This window comes from Leptonychotes weddellii, chromosome 12 (genome assembly GCF_054177405.1).
Source record: "Leptonychotes weddellii isolate Sample4059 chromosome 12, ASM5417740v2, whole genome shotgun sequence".
Lineage (NCBI taxonomy): Eukaryota > Metazoa > Chordata > Mammalia > Carnivora > Phocidae > Leptonychotes > Leptonychotes weddellii.
The window spans coordinates 78364979-78384270 of NC_138380.1; the positions used below are offsets into that span (position 1 = coordinate 78364979).

The window sequence follows — 19292 nt, forward strand, 5'->3', positions numbered from 1 at the left end:
CTGTGAACATGAATATCTCAATTCAGTCTAAAGAGCACTATAGTGCCATTAGAAACAGGCATTGATTATCTTGGAGTCAAAGAACCTATCCTATGCCCAGTGAAGATCCCAGAACAGTCTGGAAGTCTCAGGGAAGTTTTAATGATTTACTTCTTTTCATTTAGCCTAATGAAAACCCAAGTCTCCTTATTTTTTTACTCTCTGTAATATAGTTGTTTAAATGTATGAGTTGTGAACCTAAGTTTTTCAGGAAGAGAAATTCCTCTCTCTGGACCAGCTCTGGAAAGTTTTCTCCTTAGTTCCTAAAGGCTCATGTCCCCCAGCACCCCAAGTAAAATGGCCTGAACTAAGTCAGGTCAATATATTTCCAACTCAGGGTAGCTCTGGACCTCTGGTAGCTGAATTTGGCTTGAGCTGTGATTCCTGTCTGAAGAAAGTATTCATTCAGCATCCAAAGAAATATAATGAATTAGGGCTGGGATTGTGAATTTGAGTTCTACAGGCATTTAGAAAGGGTCCTGGGACGCCTGGGTGGCTCAGTCCGTTAAGCGTCTGCCTTCGGCTCAGGTCATGATCTCAGGGTCCTGGGATCGAGTCCCGCATCGGGCTCCCTGCTCTGCAGGGACCCTGCTTCTCCCTCTGCCTCTGCCTCTCTCTCTCTGTCTCTCATGAATAAATAAATAAAATCTTTAAAAAATAATAATAATAAAATAAAATAAAATAGAAAGAGTCCTGAATAACCTGTCAGTTTGTCTTTCTTTTGTTTCATTGGTTCTTAGCACATGTTTGCAGGGTTTTGCCACATCAAATATTCATTTAAAAAGGGCCATACTGTGTTTAGAAATGCTTTCAGTGCATTCTTCATGCCACTCAACTAGAGTGACATAAAGAATTTAGTTTTCTCATATAAAATTGCCGGAACTTATTTCAACAAATCTATAAGGCTAGTGCAGAAATCTTCATTCTCTTGTCCTTGTCCTCACAATCATGGATGGCTGCTGTAGTTCCTGCCATCATTTTTATGTTCCTCTAGGAAGAAGGAAGTAGAAGAAGGGGCAGCATTTGTATCAGGAAAGCAAAAGTTTCCCAGGGAGCCGACAGCAGGCTTCTGTTGACAATTTATTGGGCCAGAGAGGGAAGGGGAGTTGGGAAAGGGATGAGTCAGCCAACCACCAGAGTCTGCTCTGCACCGCCCTCATGGATGCAGTGGATGATATTGAAATAAGTGGTTAATTGGTTTCACTTGTCTGCTAGTTAAAACAAATCGACTCTTATCGGCAATGGTATCTGATTTCTGCAGGAGGCTTCCAATGAACTGACTGGAGAGTGAAATACATACCGTTTGTATTAGATATTTAGATGTGTGTTCTCCACCTTTTCTACTGAGTAGGCTGGGCCACTTCCATCCGACGAATCAAAGCATCAATGTCATCACCCCTGTACCTCTCCTACATAGGAAGCCAGTGGCAGAGATGTGAGTCCTGAAGAGTGCTGTTCCAATTCATGGGCTGCTTCTATTCGGAAGAGTGACAATAACAGCTCTGTACTGAGTGCTTATCCACGGCCAAGCCCTGTGCTCAGAAGTGAGCTTCCCAGGGATGGCTCTCTGGGACCTCCAACCAGCCTCACTCCAAAGAAGAAGCTCTCGGACGATGTCTACTATGAATAGTTTCTCTCCGCTGACCCCCACCAAAAGGAAAACTGTCCTTAAATCAATGAAGTCTCTTTCCATTGGTGGCATCACAGAATCCAAGAACTATGGTATTCTTCCCACTTGAGGACACAAAAGCTTGTAAAGGTAAGGTAAGTTTTGGTAACTCACCCAGTGCTTATCCCCCGCTGAACACCAAGCTTGCGTGATCGAGCCCCACACCCTCTGACTAGACTCCCCCTCAGACTGACGTGATACTACGTGGTAGAGGAATGACCGGTACAGAGTGCTCCCTTTGTGCCGGGCACTGAGCTAAGTGCTGGTCACAGGGGAGCCCATTTCCTCCTCACAGCAGCCGCCCCATGACTACTGGTCCTAGTGAGCCCGAGTCCCATCAGGAAAACAGATTCTAGAAGTAAAGTTCCTTGCTTAGATGAAAGCCAGCTCGTCTGTTCCCAGGCGCCATGTCCTTTACCACAGAGTGGTACTAGTTCTTAGAGTGACACGTGGGAACATTTAATTCTCCTCCATTTGACATGAGTCTTCAGTTCTGCAGCCCAATCCCTAGGGACCTCTGTGGACACATCCTGGCCTTAAGCCTTTTATGTGCCTTCCCTTCCCATTTTTCTTTACTCCTGTATTCCAGTAGAGTGAACAGGTTAACTAGCAGAATTCACTTTATTGCATTAACTTGAAGAGCAGGGAAAGGCATGGGGATCGACGCTAGGAGTGACAAAACACTTTGCAGACCCCTAAAGAATTCAGTATCTGGATGATGCATTTTGGGGAGAGAGGCAACAAACGAACAAGCAGATCTGTCCTGGAAGCTGTGGGAGCATTGAGTCCAAGCAACCCTGCCTAGGAAAACCCAGGAGTGCTTCCCAGAGGAAGTGGCATGGGTCTGTTACCACTGAGCAACAGAGAAGGGGAGAGGGGACTGGTAAAGGGGCAGTGTGTGCAAGAGCCCTGAGGAATGAATGAAGTTGTTCAAGGGGCAGGGCCTGGCCTGTGGGAGCAGGAGACCAGCCCAGAAGGAGAGAGGTCAAATCATGACGTTTGCGGGACTTGGTATTTGACAAACTAAATACAAACTCTTGCTGAGAGGGCACAAGACTGCCAAAGGCACTGAGGTCCAGGGAGAAGGATGGATTTGTGTGTGACTAGCACAGAAGTGTGACATCATGGGGAGATGCGGGAGCCAAGGAAAGGGACTCTAACATCCCAAATGGAACATGGGCTTTGTTGGGGGGGCAGGAATCCCCTGAAGATGCTGTAACAGTATCACTGAATCTCTGACTCACAAATAGGGTGAGTGGTTCACATGGACCATACCTGGGGGCTTGTGAGAAATGCAGCATCTCAAACCTCACCCAAAATGCTGACACAATCTGCGTTTTAATAAGATGCTCAGGCAACTCATATGCCCGTTGAAGTTTAAGAAACATGGCTCAAGTACATAGGGACAAGCGAGAGAACTTTCTCGAGGGGTCTATTCTAAATCCCATCCAAGCAGTGAGTCCCAGCAGAAGCCTTCACAAGAGCAACTAAGAGGGGACATCTGCCATCGCCCAAGTAAGAGCAAAAAGGAGGTGCCACGTGCTGTATATAACGAAGTGGAGAAGTAGAATGCAGTAAGAGGCTGCCGGTTATTAATTAATAAAAATAAGATCTCCAGGACCTGACCAAGCCATCCTCTGGCGCCATTGCAGACAGCCCTAGCAGCCTCAGAAGATGTGAGCATTTGAAGGCTACAAGCTGCTGATTACCTTTTCTCATGTCAACACAAACCCACTTGGGGTGTGTATAAAATCCACAGGGTGGACAGAGGGCTGCTCTTGACACTGGAGAGATGCACAAGAAATCAGTGGCAGGAAAAGGGGACAGGATTGTAAAAGCGAAGCGGACAATCGCTGAAGGTGACTCAAATTTCTGTGGAGCATCACAGTGGAGCTTCTGAAATGAATGATTCGTGTTGCCAAAGAGAGTCTGGTTTTAAAAAAAAATCAGACTCGATGGTGACTTGCTTCAATAAGAGTCTGTCTTCATCTCAAAGGACTTTTAAGAATCTGTCTTCATGTGACAGGGTCACCTCTGAGTAACACCGAGGTGAGGACGCAACCACCATAAGAATAAGTCAGACTGCATAACACCACATGGGGTATGGAACAAGGGTGAGTTTGAACCAAGCCACTCAGGGAAGTCTGTCAGATCTTTGAATCAATGGGAAAGAGGCTACCCTTTAAATGGGCCACCCTGAGAAGTGCTTTCCCTGGTGAGGCGGTTTCTCTTCCATGAGCTAAAAATCAAACCTCCTCAAGCTCTAACCTGGTAGAAATTTGAACAAAGACTGGATTGTCTAGGATACTTATTGCCAGTATTCTGAAATAAAGATTTTAAACCATAGGCTAGGAGGCCGGAAGGCAGGGTGAGCTGTGTGAACCGAAGGTGCGGTGAGGATTAAGGATCTCTGGAGAAACATGTCTGTGCAGCTCTGAGCCCCAGGGCCTTGGCCCCTGCTCCAGGTGCCTCTGTGCCTGGCAGCGCATCAGATGCTCACTGTGGCACATACCCTCAGCAGTATGGCTTGTGAAGAGAAGGGAGGCAGGGCGCCTGGCCTTGTTTCTCATAGAGAGCTGAGTTAGAGACAAAAGATCCAGCATCATGATTTCTTTCATAGAGGTGCGCAAAAGAAAGAAAAGTGACTTGACCCGGGAATTCTTCCTTCTGTCTCCAAGGCTGTGTTCAAGGATCCATTTCTGATTCTGTCCTCCGTGCGTCCAGCCCACACCACCACTTTGGTCTTGCCCACGAAGCACATCTAAGCATGCATTCTAGAATCACTCTGCCTCTCACTAGCTGTGAGACCTGGGAAAGGGAGTAACCTCTCCCAGCCTCAGTTTCCTGATTTGTAAAAGGTGATAATAATTGCAGTCTCACAGGCAGTTGTGAGGGTTAAATGACATCACATGTGTGGGGTGTCTCGCATGGTTTTCTGACACATAGGAGATGCTCAGTAAATGGTAGTTACCTCCTCTATGTCCAGCGTATGGTGTAGAGGTTTTGTGATACGATGTGGAAAGGGAGCAGGAGAGAGGGCTCTGAGTTTCTAAGGTTGGTAATTAGGTTCTGGGAGTTGCTTTTAACTCAGAAAGGAAATGTAGCAGGAGGAACAAGTATGGGGTGAGATGTTTGGACTGACACATGCTGACTTTGAGAGGAGATGTCAGAGACCCTGGGAAGGATGAACTAGTAGCCTGGGACAGTGGCTGGTGTCAGTGAAAGCACGTGCAAGGGTATGCAGGGGCGCCTGGGTGGCTCAGTCAGTTAAACGTGGGACTCTTGGGACACCTGGGTGGCTCAGTTGGTTAAGCGTCTGCCTTCAGCTCAGGTCATGGTCCCAGGGTCCTGGGATCGAGTCCTCCATCAGGCTTCTTGCTCAGCAGGAAGCCTGCTTCTCCCTCTGCCTCTGCCCCTCCCCCTGCTTGTGCTCGTTTGTGTTCTCTCTCTCTGACAAATAAATAAGATCTTTAAAAAATAAAAATAAAAAAATAAACGTGGGATTCTTGATTTCGACTCAGGTCATGATCTCAGGGTCCTGGGATCGAGCCCCACGTCAGGCTCAGCGGGGAGTCTGCTTGTCCCTCTCCCCCTGCCCCTCCCCCCACTCGTGCTGCACATGCATGCGCTCTTTCTCTTTAAAAAGAATAAATAAAATCTTTAAAAAGCAAACAAACAAACAAGGGTATGTAGACTATGGAGAAAGGGCCAAGGAGTGAGCCCCAGGGAGCATCAACATTGAAGGGTGGATTGGAGAAAAGAGCCAGATTAGTTAGAGAAGTAGGAGTGGAACCAGCTGCTGACAGTGCCCCAGACTCGGGAAGTTTCAGAAACAAAGTCTCCTTCTGGGAGCAGAGGCTGCAAAGGCCTGAGAGGATGAGGACTAAAGAGGCCACTGGGGGCCAGTAGGGGAGGGGTAGTCAGTGGGGATGTTATAGAGATAGTGCCCTGATGGCTGGGACTGACAAGTGGGTGGGAGGTCAGAGCTCAGAGGTGGTGAATGAAGGCCACTCTAAGGGGGGACCAAAGTTGGGGGAGGTGTCAAAGAGAGGAAGCTGGACACTCGTGAAAGACAGGCACATCTGATTCTACTCTGTGACTACTGCAGCAGGAAAGCGAGTCCAGTGTAAACTGAGGAGTGCCAAGGTGACTGGAGTTTTAAGGGAGAAGAAAAGAGTGGGCGGGGGGGAGATGGTGGGCTGCCAGGGAAGTGTCCATCAGGGGAGTGGAAGATTACCAAATGTGGGTAAAGGTATAGGTCCGTGTGATAAGACCATGTGGGCTTGCTCACCGATGCTTACCGCGATTAAGCTCCTAGCCTCCCACAGGGACTGGGAGATAGGGGTCTTATCTTTGAGAGTTGCTTGGAACAAACAGTAAATTCTTTGGCAGCCTTGAGTTTTCCCAGGCATGCACATAAGGAGGGGCCAGGTCAGTCCAAGGACATGGCCTTAGAAACATGCTAGAGTCTGCTCAAGTCTCCTAGTGGAACCGGGGGGCAGACAAAATCTTCTGTGCTGAGTGTCTGCCATCCAGACAGGCCGAGGTGGAGGCCTAGTCAAGGAGAGGGCTCCGGGGAGCCTGAGTTTGGTCAAGGAGAGAGTCTTTGTCAGAGGAAGCAGGTCATGAAAACGTAAAGATATTTTTAAGCTGAGTGGAAGGATCCGACAGAGAAGGAAGATGGAACCAGAAACTGAGGACGGGCTAAAACACGCAAGTGACCAAATACACAGGGTGGAGGTAGGAGACCCCTCAAGTCTCACAGTGGCGATGTTCAAACCAGGACTCGCCAAACTTTCTCTGCAAAAGGCCACATTGTAAATACTTTGGGCTTTGCAAGCTCTATATGGTCCCTGCAGAAACTTCTTTTTTTTAACCCTTTAAAAATGCAAAATTCGGGACGCCTGGGTGGCTCAGTCGGTTAAGCGTCTGCCTTCGGCTCAGGTCATGATCCCAGGGTCCTAGGATAGAGCCCCACATCGGGCTCCCTGCTCCGCGGGGAGTCTGCTTCTCCCTCTGCCTGCCACTCCCCCTGCTTGTGCTCTCTCTCTCCCTGACAAATAAATAAATAAACTCTTTAAAAAACAACAACGCAAAAGTCATTCTGGCCACGCCAAATCAGGCTGCAAGCTGGATGGAGCCAGCCATCACTTGCCAATCCTTTTTCCAAGCTGTGGCTTGATCCCGTGTGGGGGGAGGTCACCCTTTTCACATCTCCTATGTACCCAGAACTTTGATGTTCCACCCGCCTGTGGGGACTCTCTCAGAACATTCACCTGCAAAAATTTCATCCCCTTCTCCCAGCCAAGAAAAATAAATTACAACCTCATCGACTAGATGTAGAACTAATTTGTTGCTTGGCATCCCCCCAAATCCTCAGGCCGGATCCATTCCGTCAAGCCGCATGTCAGCAGCCTCCATTCAGAGGCAGGTGATGCTGTCTCCTTGGAGACAGCACTCTTTTGCCCACTACTTAAGCTTGATTGGGAGCAACTTCCTGCATGACAACACTCACATTAAAAATATCTTAGGATGGCACCTAAGGTCTGCCCATTCATTGCGTGCCAAGAAATTCCTGACTCACTTCCAGAAAGAAACCACCAGCAGGCAGTTCCGGGTCCCCTTGGATTGCAGCTCCACATGTGATTTAATTAATGGGTTTCTTAGTTGCATTATCTAAGAACAGAAAAAGGAAAGCAGAGGTGGTGTCTGTCCACAGCATCGTGCTAGTATTTCAGCCCTGTGTCCTTGGCAGAAAACCCAAGGGCTGGCCAAAGGAATTTGCTCCTCTCAGCTAATGATGTCTGAGAATGTTGTTTGTTTGTTTCAAAGATTCTGACATGTTTCCAGGACTGCAGGGTTTAGGTGGGGTGCCATGAATTAATGACTTCGTGAACCTCATATCCTCTGCTGTGCACCTCTCAGAAAACCAACATGTTGGGGCACCTGGGGTGGCTCAGACGTTCAGTTTGCCTTTGGCTCGGGTCACGATCCCAGAGTCCTGGGATCCAGCCCCGCGTCGGGCTCCCTCTCCCACTCCCCCTGCTTGTGTTCTCTCTCGCTGTCTCTCTCTCTCTGTCAAATAAATAAATAAATAAATAATCTTTTAAAAAACAAACAAAACCAGCATGTCATCGTGGGGATGTTCCAATCTGGGAATTAGACTTGGATCTGAATCTCAGAGTCAAGTGTCTCTGTCACCTTGAGCGAGTTACCTAACTTATCTGAATCACAGACTTCTCATCTGTGAAATGAGGATAGTCGTGTGTATCTTGCAGGATTATCATGAGGATTAGACATGATACTTGTAACCTTCCAGGTGAGGCATCCAGCACCCAGAAAACATTCAGTAAATGGTTGTAATAATAATATTAGTAAGGTCATAGAGTCTCATTTCAGAATATATAAAAAGAAACCAAGTGCCATTTATGCCCAACAGCTTGGATATTCATCTGCCTGAAGATGAATGGCTGAGCAGTGTGATTTTTTTTTTCAAAGTCTCTTTCAGTTCTAGTTCTATAAACTCCAGATTCCTAATCACATGTTGCTTTACTCCCATGAGCCTCTTCTTTTTTCTTTTTTTTATTTGAATATAGGTGACAAATAATTAATTTCAGGTGTACACCATAGTGATTCAACAAATCTATTATGATACCATTGCTTATACTCCTTCTACTGTACCTTTCATCTCCGTGAATGATTCATTCCATGACTGGAAGCCTGTATCTCCCTCCCCCCTGCACCCATTTTGGCCACCCTCCCATCCCCCTCCCCTCTGGCAACCACCAGTTTGTTCTCTGTATTTATGGGTCTGATCCTGCTTTTCGTTTGTTTCTTTATTCATTTGTTTTGTTTTTTAGATTCCACGTATAAGCGAAATCATATGGTATTTGTCTTTCTCTGTCTGACTTACTTCACTTAACGTGATACCCACCAGGGTCCATCCATGTTGTCTCAGATGGCAAAATCTTATCCTTTTTATGGCTGAGTAATATTCGTGTGTGTGTGTGTATCACATCTTATTCATCCATTCATCCATGGATGGACACTTAGGTTGCTTCCATGTCTTGGCTACTGTAAATAAACATAGGGGTGCATATATCTTTTTGAATTAGTGTTTTCATTTTCTTTGGGTAAATACCCAGTAGTGAAATTACTGGATTGTGAAGCACTTCCATTTTTAATTTTTTTAGGAACCTCCATACTGTTTTCCACAGCAGCTGCACCAATTTACATTCCCAGCAACAGTGCACGAGGGTTCCTTTTTCTCTACACCCTCACCCACACTTTATATTTTTGCATTTTGTCTTCTTTAGCCTAGCCATTCTGACTGGTGTGAGGTGATATCTTACTGTGGTTTTGATTTACATTTCTCTGATGATTAGCAATGTGGAGCATCTTTTCATATGTCTGTGAGCCATCTGTATGTCTTCTTTGGAAAAATGTCTATTCAGTCCTCTGCCCATTTTTTTAACTGGATTATTTGCTTTTTGGTGTTGAGTTGTATCAGTTCTTTATATATTTTAGTTGTTAACCCCTTATCAGATATGTCATTTGCAAATATCTTCTCCCATTCAGTAGGTTGCCTTCTTGTTTTATTGATGGTATCTCTCCACCAGCCCCTTTTTATCATGTACTTATACTCCATGTACAAGCTAAACAAACCTTACGTGCACACATACACACACACACACACACACACTCACTCACTCACTCACTCCATTACACCAAATACGAATTGTTCTCTTCTACGTATGAGCATTCACACCGGATGCATTCCCTACCTCAGGAGCTTCCTATGGTTCCTTCCATCCCTTCCTCCTTGTATGTCTCCCCATGACAGCTAATACAGGGAGTCAGCCCTGAGTGATGATAACCCTTGTTCCTCTCCCCCCGTCTGGCTCCGTTTCTCTGACGCATGCATACAGCGCTGTGTAGCTAGCTTTGGCAAAGTAGTTTTTATGTTTTCTCTGGCTATATTTCCAGTTGGGTGTCTTTTATTTTAGTTTTTATGTTTTCTCTGGCTATATTTCCAGTTGGGTGTCTTTTATTTTTTCATTCCATATGTTTGTTCTGTCTCTGCGGTCGTCTATTCCTTGGCCTGGGGTTCTATATCTTGTTTCTTCTTTCTTTCCTCTTGGTGCATGGCTGGCATCCTGTGAATATGTTTGATGAGGAAAAATCGAGAGATGATTGTGTGGGCAGATATTTGGTGTGCCTCATGAATAGGTGCAATTGACAATGTTATATCCAGGAATGATAACTTGGCAACCACAGCAGGAAATAAATATCTTGGCAGGAAATAGAACTTTGGGACAAAGGCCCTTGAGGGCAAAATTGGGGATACCTGAAAGGCCACAGACAAAATGAGACATTAAATGGGTTTTATTATAAAACACAGTGCTGCTATGAGCTAAGGTCAAAAATAGGTATTCCCTATGTTGAATTGTTTGTAGCAGGGAATTTTGTTACAGGGAATCAGCAAAATGCAAATAGAGATGTTATTTACAAGATACTTTGGCAGGGCACATCTTTTCTTGCAGTGGGATTTAACCTATAGTTGTATTATCTTCCTCCTGCCCCTTCTTACCTTTCTTTGAAAGAGTTCCAGCGACACCCAACCATTCTTTGTGAGTTTCCCTGGTTACCAATGACTTTCAGTTTTTCATTTGTGGGAATCTGTCTGCTTTTGTGCTACATTGACAAAGGTTAGAACTAGTGATTGTGCTTTTGTCTCCAGAAAAGCATTGCATTTTGTTTTTTCAATAAAATTACTGCAGTAACAAAAGAATAGAAAATGACTCATAGAGGTTTTTTTTACTGGAGAGGTTTTATTTCTCTGGTCACAGATTTCAGAATTTTGACATTTGATTTAAAATTCTATACAATCAATCTGGTTTAAAAAAAATAATTTGAGTTTCTCTACCTAAATAAAATAAACAAGATTACTGCTGCTATTTTTTTTTTTATTTGAGTCCCACCAACATCCCTGAATTGGCTAAATGTGTTTTATATGATTGCAGGAGAAAGTAGAAGCAATGGGAATTAGGGAGTATATGTGAAAAGCCCATTCCAAAAAAGAAACGTATTTTTTGCATGATTACTAAGTACTGTTAAATGTAACAGTGAATTCACACGAGCTTAGCCTAGTTGAATCCATTAGTCGGGTGAGGTCTGGTGTAAGCCATAGAGGAGGTAAAATGAGCTGGAGTGGGTCTTGCTGAGAAATAGGTGTCTGAGCAAACCTTGGGCTGCTTTCAGGGGTATGACCCTGCTGACTCCCTGCTCACAGACCTGCTTCTCGATTTCTCTCCTTGCTGCCTGGAACCTAGTGACAAGATCTCCTGGCAGAGGCTGATATCTTGAGTTGGCGATGACATGCATGGGCATCCTCCCTCTTCGTGCTTCCTGAAAGGGGTGGCCCTTTGGACATCGCTCAGCCTGAGAAGGGCCTGCCCAGAGACAATCCACAACCCAGGCACCACAAAGCTACTGGGCTGTCCGTCCTCACAGCATTCTCCCCAGACTTCTCCAGAACTCCATGAGCTGAGGGACCGTGGACCTGTCAGGCCAAATATCTGCTGATTGTAAGGCCACTTGCAAATTAAATTTGCAATTTATTTTCCTTTTAAGTCATCGCATGGATATTCTCATTCCCCATGTGAACATTCTTCACATTCTACTGTCCTTTTAAAGAAAGGTCATGGGTGTCTACCATTGCCTTTTGGAACTCATGTTATTTACATTTCCTGAAACTGTGGTTGTCCACAAGTCCCTGCCTAGCTGGAAAACAAAGCCCTGGCCTCCAATTTACCTTTTTTTAAAGGTTATGACTAGGAGCTTGGCTGATTGTGCTGATTCGATTTCTCCACACACCCCCTTTCAGTTTATCTTTTTTCAATCATGCATAATCCAACAGAAGATAATAGCTGCTGAGCCATCTTATGTGCATACTAATTTGTGTTATGAATCCCTCTCCAGGTGGTTCTTAGGCATCAAAATATTTCAGCACTAACCTGCTTTCCAACCCTGTATTTCTAAAACCAGTAGCTTCTTTGTATCACCTTGTCTTTGAAGAATGCAGACTAAATGCTGCTCAAGAAACTGCTTTCGGAAAGTGTGCTCTCGTAAGCCTGCCTCTCAGTAGTTTCAACTGTTCTAAGGCACGTGTTGCTGATGACATTAGACAAGCAAAGTTTCAGTTTGACTCTTCCGGCAGCAAATCATTGGCTGAAATTCATTCTGACGGTTCAAAATAAAATCTAGGGTTGTTTTTTTTTAAGTGTCTGTTGGATATACCAGTATCTGTTTGTTGTTTTTTTTTTTAAAGATTTTATTTATTTATTTGAGAGAGAGAATGAGATAGAGAGAGCATGAGAGAGGTCAGAGGGAGAAGCAGACCCCCTGCTGAGCAGGGAGCCCGATGCGGGACTCGATCCCGGGACTCCAGGATCACGACCTGAGCCGAAGGCAGTCGCTTAACCAACTGAGCCACCCAGGCGCCCACCAGTATCTAGTTTTAAGAGTTATCACCTTACTTAGTGTCCAATAGCGACAGAGATTGAATCCACCTAGCAGCCCTGCAACATAGATAGTAATATCCCCATTTTACTGAAGAAATTTGAAGCCTCTAGAGCTAAGTACCTTGCCAGATACATGAAGGTGTCTGGATGTGAACACAAGTCTGGTTCCAGTCCCCACACCCTTTCCAATACAACTGGCTCTCTCTCTCTCTCTCTCTCTGCCTTTCATTCCTACCCACCCTTCCGGCCGGCCATCTTCCTTCTCCAGGAGCTTCCTTCCTGGCCTACCACACACTTCTCCTTCCCCAACTCAGAGGTCATGACTTGAAACTCTCTCTTCTCCATTGTCTTGAAAGCTTCCACAATCCCATTCAACTTGAACTGCTCTAATGATAGTAAATCTTGAGGCTTGGCAGTTGAATCATGTCCCATTCTATTTGGTTACTAACTTTCCAGTAGAAAACAATTACAGTGATATGTGGGCCCACTTAATCGAGTATTTTCCTATAGATACTAGTCACAGTTGTTTTCAATGCTAAGTCTTTGGCAGAAAAAAAAAAGAGAGAGAGAGAGAGAAAGAGAGCCATAATATTAAATCATAAAGTGTTCATTGGAAGAAAATAATACATGATTTCAAGTAAAATTATGGAGAGCTTTCAAATTTCTTGCTGCCTTGCAGTTAGAAGTGCTTGGTATTAAATGCTGACTTGGTCAAATACTATACATATAGCATTCTATGTACCATTAAATATATCTATATATATTCTTGCAAGTTCTCAGTTCTGACTTCTTTTAAGTATCAAGTGCATTTCTAGGTAGATCAAGAAGAAGGACTGAAGGGAATACCTTTTCCCAATACATGCATACATACATCCTTCTGTATTCTCTTTTACTCTAGTCCAACTTTGAAAACATGCTGACCTAGTCTTTTAACTACACAGTGAGTCTGTGAAATCAGATTGAATTGCTCAGAATCCCTATAGACAGGATCAATGATTCTCCATCTTTAGTACCTGGAGTACTTATTAAAAAATCATCTGAATCTGAATTTTTGGTAGGTACCCCCAGATGAATCTAACACAGGTGATCCCCAAATCCTACTTGAGAAAAGCAAAAAAGGAGCTATCATAACAAACATGACCTTATTAGATTCTCAAACAGGCTTGTGAGATCAGAATTTACCAGTGGAAAATCTGGGCTTCAGTGAGGTCCCACTACCCATATCATCTGGTCCCCCGAGCACACCGTGTGCCTTTACATGTCATTTGCTCATGTCTGGAATCCCCCTTTCTTCTTCTCTATCTAATGAAACCCCTCTTGTCCTTCAGGACACAACTCTGGACAGGCAGAATTCATCATCTTCTTCCTTATAGAGCCCTTGGGTTGCTCTGATGCTTTCATGTCTATCACATTGAAGATGTCAGGTTCTATACCTGTCCGTGCCTCCCAGACTCAGTTCATCCATGGCAGCCTTCATCTCAGATCCCCACTGCCTTTCCCAGTGCCTGGAAGGTAGGAGGTGCCTCTTAAATATGGCACTCAGGGGGCAGCTGGGTGGCTCAGTCAGTTGGGCGTCTGCCTTCATCTCAGCACATGATCCCAGGGTCCTGGGATCAAGCCCCACGTCGGGGTCCCTACTCAGCAGGGAGCCTGCTTCTCCCTCTCCCCACTGCTTGTGCTCTCTCTCACACTCTCTCTCTCTCTCAAATCAATAAATAAAATCTTTAAAAAAATATATGGCAGGATCCAGACCACCACCTTCCGTCAACCATTCAGTGCACTTTCCTTCTCACCAGGAAATTCCAGACTACTCCAGCAGGTCATGAACTTTTAGGTGCCTTCCAGAAGTGCTCGATAATACACAGTATACTCACATGCTTTTCCTGGATGCTGTTGGTGACCTAAATCCACAGTGGTAGAGGAATTCTTAGCATGATTAAGGGAATGATGTAATAAGGCCTTGAAACAGATGAAAGGGACTACTTTTCAACACAAATATTGAAATCATCAACCTGGGTACCTTAGTGCAATATTCTAAATAAGCAACTGAATTGATGGGAAGCCTTCACATTGACTTCTCAAAACTTCAGACTCAAAACATTAAGGAAGATGCTAGGCTGCTACTGTAGAAAGTTACCTTGCTTTCGTCTGGCTTAGCTATACACCCTATTTCTGAGCCAACTAGCACTAATATTAGAAAGGGTTAGTTAGAAGTGGTCCCCTGTATGCTCGGCTGGCCCACTGCCCCCAGAGAAGGGCCTCATTGTCACTTTCTAATTATTACACAATATTTCAAATTGATTCCTTTCTGGCGCTCGAGTTTCTCACAGCTACACTTTCTGTTTAGTTGAACCTGATATATAGCACATGATCAGGGTAACATCTGCTTTGTCAGCACAACCAGCCCAGCTCTGCCCAGGCTGAGATCCAATCAGTTGTGGCTTGGACAACATGTGGATTTTTTTCCCTTGGTCATTGTGGGGGAGAACGTTAGTCATAGCGAGCTGGCTGTTTGTACTATGCCAAGTTGTCTCTTTCTGTCAACTAGATGCAAATGTAGCAGAAGGTACATGATTTGCATGTCAGAGTGGTTAGAAAGTTGCTATGTAAACCACCCAGTGTGAACTTCCTAGTCACCTTCTGTTGTATACGGAGGCGTAAAGAAATAGATTACTCTCTAGTCAATGTCAATTAAATCATCCTTGAGGACTTTCATCTTTGCCTTGAAGGTTATATTAATAGTCATATTTGCATAGCTCTTTCCTTTTTCTTTTTTTTTTTTTTTTATAAATTTCTGTTGTTTATTTATTTGAGAGAGAGAGAGAATGAGAGGGAGGAGGGTCAGAGGGAGAAGCAGACTCCCCGCCGAGCAGGGAGCCCGATGCGGGACTCGATCCCGGGACTCCAGGATCATGACCTGAGCCGAAGGCAGTCGCTTAACCAACTGAGCCACCCAGGCGCCCATAGCTCTTTCCTTTTTCAAAAACTTTCACATTTGGCCTCACAACAGCCCTTTAGGCATCAGTATTCATTTCATCTTGCATAACACACAGAAGTTAAATGGCTTTCACAAGGTCATACATCCCATTGCACACCACTGCGTTTGGTCTTCTTTTCATTGCACTAGAGCATTCCCCTTAAATGTAGATGCCACACATCTTCACACTTACCTACAAATGTAAACTCAGATGGGCTTAAATCTTAAAACTGGTGCTACTGCTGATTGGCAGTGGGGCCAGGGAGACATCACGTCTCCGCTGGTAGTACAACTAACTTTCTTAAAGAGATGGATGCCTCCATATCCAGGTCCTGTGAACACTGATATCAGGCAGGCTTAGGAATGGTGCAGTAATGGTCCATGAAGTTGCTGGACTCAGAGCATAGTGAGCTTAATTAAGAGGGTGTTAAAGGAAATTCAGGGCCCCATGAGGTGGCAATGGTGGATGGATACGTAGATGTAAACTATACGCAGAAATCTTGGCCCCTGGGGCTGCCTGGGTGGCTCAGTCGGTTGAGTGTCCAACTCTTGATTTCAACTCAGGTCATGATCTCAGGGTCCTGGGATGGAGCTCCACATCAGGCTCCATGCTCTGCAGGGAGCCTGCTTGAGAATTCTCCCTCCCTCTCTGGAAATCTTGGCCTCTAGAAGTGTCGCTCTGCTGACTGAGTAGTGGGAAAGTGGCTGTCCTACCCATTTCATCCATGTACCCCCTTCCCTGGAGTTTTTTCCCCAGATAGTTACCACATGCATGGACCTATTACTGACTAACGGAGCTGAGCCATTTTAGACCACCATTGAAAAAAACAGGCCACCTGAACTGCCCTTCTCTGAACTATAAGCAAGTAAATTAGGAAGTGAAAATGCCTATGTCCTAACTCTTTTGTCTTAGTTTACTTGGTGAGACGAGACAAAGATATTTTTACGTCATGTTGGGATAGAGACAAGGAGAAGTATTTGGCAAATCCAAAATGTGTTTTCCACATAATATGTAGACACTAATAACTGGCATCAGGACATAGCTTGTGATATTTTATTTTCAGTTCTGGTGATATGTTTAAATTGAACCATCTTATAGGTAAGTATTACAGCAGAAGTACATTATTACTTGCTATTTGCCTTCACTGCTCCAGGAATTTTTCATAAATTATCTCATTTAATCTCCTCAAAGACCCAATGATGTAGGTACTGTTATTCACTTCCATTTTGCAGATGAAAACACTGAGCATGATGACCTTTAATGACTTACCCAAGGTACACAGCTAGTAAGTGGAAGCACCTAAAGTCAAATTCAGGCAGCTTGGCTCTGGAGCTAACTCTCTCTATAACTATGTGCCCCACAGGATGTGGTAGGCAATACTCAGCTCCCAAAGCAATGAGGATGCTTTATATGCACTTAATGAATGTTCGTTGGATGAATGTTACAAACAAATGAGTAAATTAACAAGTGAATATTCAACCAACTTGCAAAGAAAAAAAGAAGTGTTTGGGGTACTTCCTATTGATGGCATCTATCTTCCCAAATATTGGATCAAAATAATTTAATAAAAGCAAAGCTCTGTATGATTACCATTAGGTCATCAATTTTTAAAATTTTAAATCAAAACGCATGATTTTCCAGAAACGCTATGTAGACATTTTAAACTGATTCTCTCAAAGTTATCTCAAGTAAGTCATGCCCATATATATTTTAAAATACTTTCCCTTGGGGTGCCTGGCTGGCTCAGTCAGTGGAGCAAGTGACTCTAGATCTCTGGGTCATGAGTTCTAGCCCCACACTGGCTGTGGAGCCTACTTAAAATTTAAGAAAAGAAAAACAATAATAAATAAAAATACTTTCCCTTTCACCATGATTTAGGTCTCAATTCCTCATGTAACCTTTCTCCTCGAATCCAACCATGCTTGACACTGAAAAACTATTTATTTGAATGCCTATTCCTCCTATGTTAACTTTAGTATTTAAAATAAAATAATAACCATGGGGCATCTGGGTGGCTCAGTTGGTTAAGCGTCTGCCTTTGGCTTGGGACATGATCCCAGGATCCTGGGATAGAGCACCACATCGGGCTTCCTGCTCAGCGGGGAGTCTGCTTCCTCTCCTTCTAACCCTGCCCCTGCTCTGCTCTCTCTTTCTCACTCACTCTCTCTCAAATAAATAAATAAAATCTTTAAAAATAAAAATAAGGGCGCCTGGGTGGCTCAGTCGTTAAGCGTCTGCCTTCGGCTCAGGTCATGATCCCAGGGTCCTGGGATCGAGTCCCACATCGGGCTCCCTGCTCAGCAGGAAGCCTGCTTCTCCCTCTCCCATTCCCCTGCTTGTGTTCCTGTTCTTGCTATCTCTCTCTCTGTCAAATAAATAAATAAAATCTTAAAAAAATAAAAAATAAAAATAAATAAAAATAAAACAATAAACTTGGTCACAAACCCAAGAACTTGAAGGTTTTCTAGTTCAACCTCTTGAGTTTATAGTCAAACTGTTTATAGTGCATATGAATTTCAGTCTGAAATGCTTTATGGATTTTTTTTTAAGATTTTATTTTTTAAGCATTCTCTACACCCAGTGTGGGGCTTGAACTCACAATCCCAAGATCAAAAGCCACATGCTCCACCAACTGAGCCAGCGACGTGCCCTGCTTTATGGATTTTTAAAGCATTATTTTAACTGCATGCTACAAGACCAACTCCTACACTGGGAGAGAAAACACACCAGAAGTAACAGATAACCAACACATAAAGAGAATCTGTGTGGTTTTCTCCTTTTTTCTCAACATCTTTGGGTGGCCAGTGTTGACATTCCCATCCAGGAAGAGTTGAACTTTTATCTGGAGGGATTTCACTAAAGAACACCTTATACCCGTTCTGGATGGAACTCCCCATCTGCAGGGGAAGCCAAGGTTCACTCATCCCTCACTGAGCATAGAGCCATGCTGCTGATTACAAAGGAAACATGACTACCCCATCTGGCTGGAGAACTCATATACAACATGCAGAGCTATAGTCATACATAGTCATATAGTCAGATGCCCTGCCAGCAGCCTTACTATCATGGGTAAACCAAGGAGAGTTTGAGCATATGCCAAAATTTTCCGGGTGGAGGAGAGTAAATTTAGGAAACTACGTATTTGATGGTGAAAGGGAATAGCCAGAAAACTAAAAGAGCTGGTGTATTATAATGGTGTCATATTATTATCAGTGGTGTATTAAAAAGATAAGTTTATATTTATTATCACAGAATCCCCTGAAGGATCCTCATCAAGAACCCAGACTCCCTCCATAATCTGTCTCCAATATCCCCTATGGCAAGAATTGGTAAACTTTTTCTGTAAAAAGGCAGATAGTAAATATTTTAGGCTTTGTAGGCCACATGGTCACTTGCAGTTCCTCCACTCTGGAGTTGTACCGCAGAAAGCAGCTACAGACAGCCAAGCATGACTGCATTCCAATAAAACTTTATTTATAAAAACAAATGGCAGGCTAAATTTGGCCCAGCGCCTGTATTTTGCTGACCGCTGCCCTTAAGTCTCAGAATCTTCTCAGAAAAGGTAAAGAGCACACACTCCTTACTGAGTCACCTTGCCCTGAAAGTGTCACACATCACTTCCATTGGTGAGAACTAGTCTCCTGGCTTGACCTAGACACAAGGGTCCCTGGGAAATGTAGTCCCCAGTTGGGAAGCCACTTCCCTGTAATACCTCTGCATCATGGAAGAGAAACACGAGTCCTTCATAGACATTTAGCCATCTCAGCCATAGACATATCGCACACATAGCAATTATTCTGCTGGTCCTATAAAAGGAATGCATGTTAAATTTCAGGTTTCTTAAAAGCAGCACTATTCATAGAAATGAATTTTAATACTTAATCACTAATTTACTGGCTATGAATTTCTTGGCCCAGACTGCTGTTATAAAACTAGTTTTCAAAAGGGATGAGGAATTCTTAATCTCAGGAAACAAACTGAGGGTTGCTGGAGTGGGGGGGGTGGGAGGGATGGGGTGGCTGGGTGATGGACATTGGGGAGGGTATGTGCTATGGTGAGCACTGTGAATTGTGTGAGACTGTT

At 44.2% G+C, this 19292-nt stretch overlaps 1 protein-coding gene across 1 annotated transcript in view; it reads left to right on the forward strand.

The window, feature by feature from the left end:
* The window catches only part of LHFPL3 (LHFPL tetraspan subfamily member 3), a 477483-nt gene that overhangs the window by 252489 nt on the left and 205702 nt on the right, over positions 1–19292 (forward strand). The gene's annotated exons all lie outside the window — the stretch shown is intronic.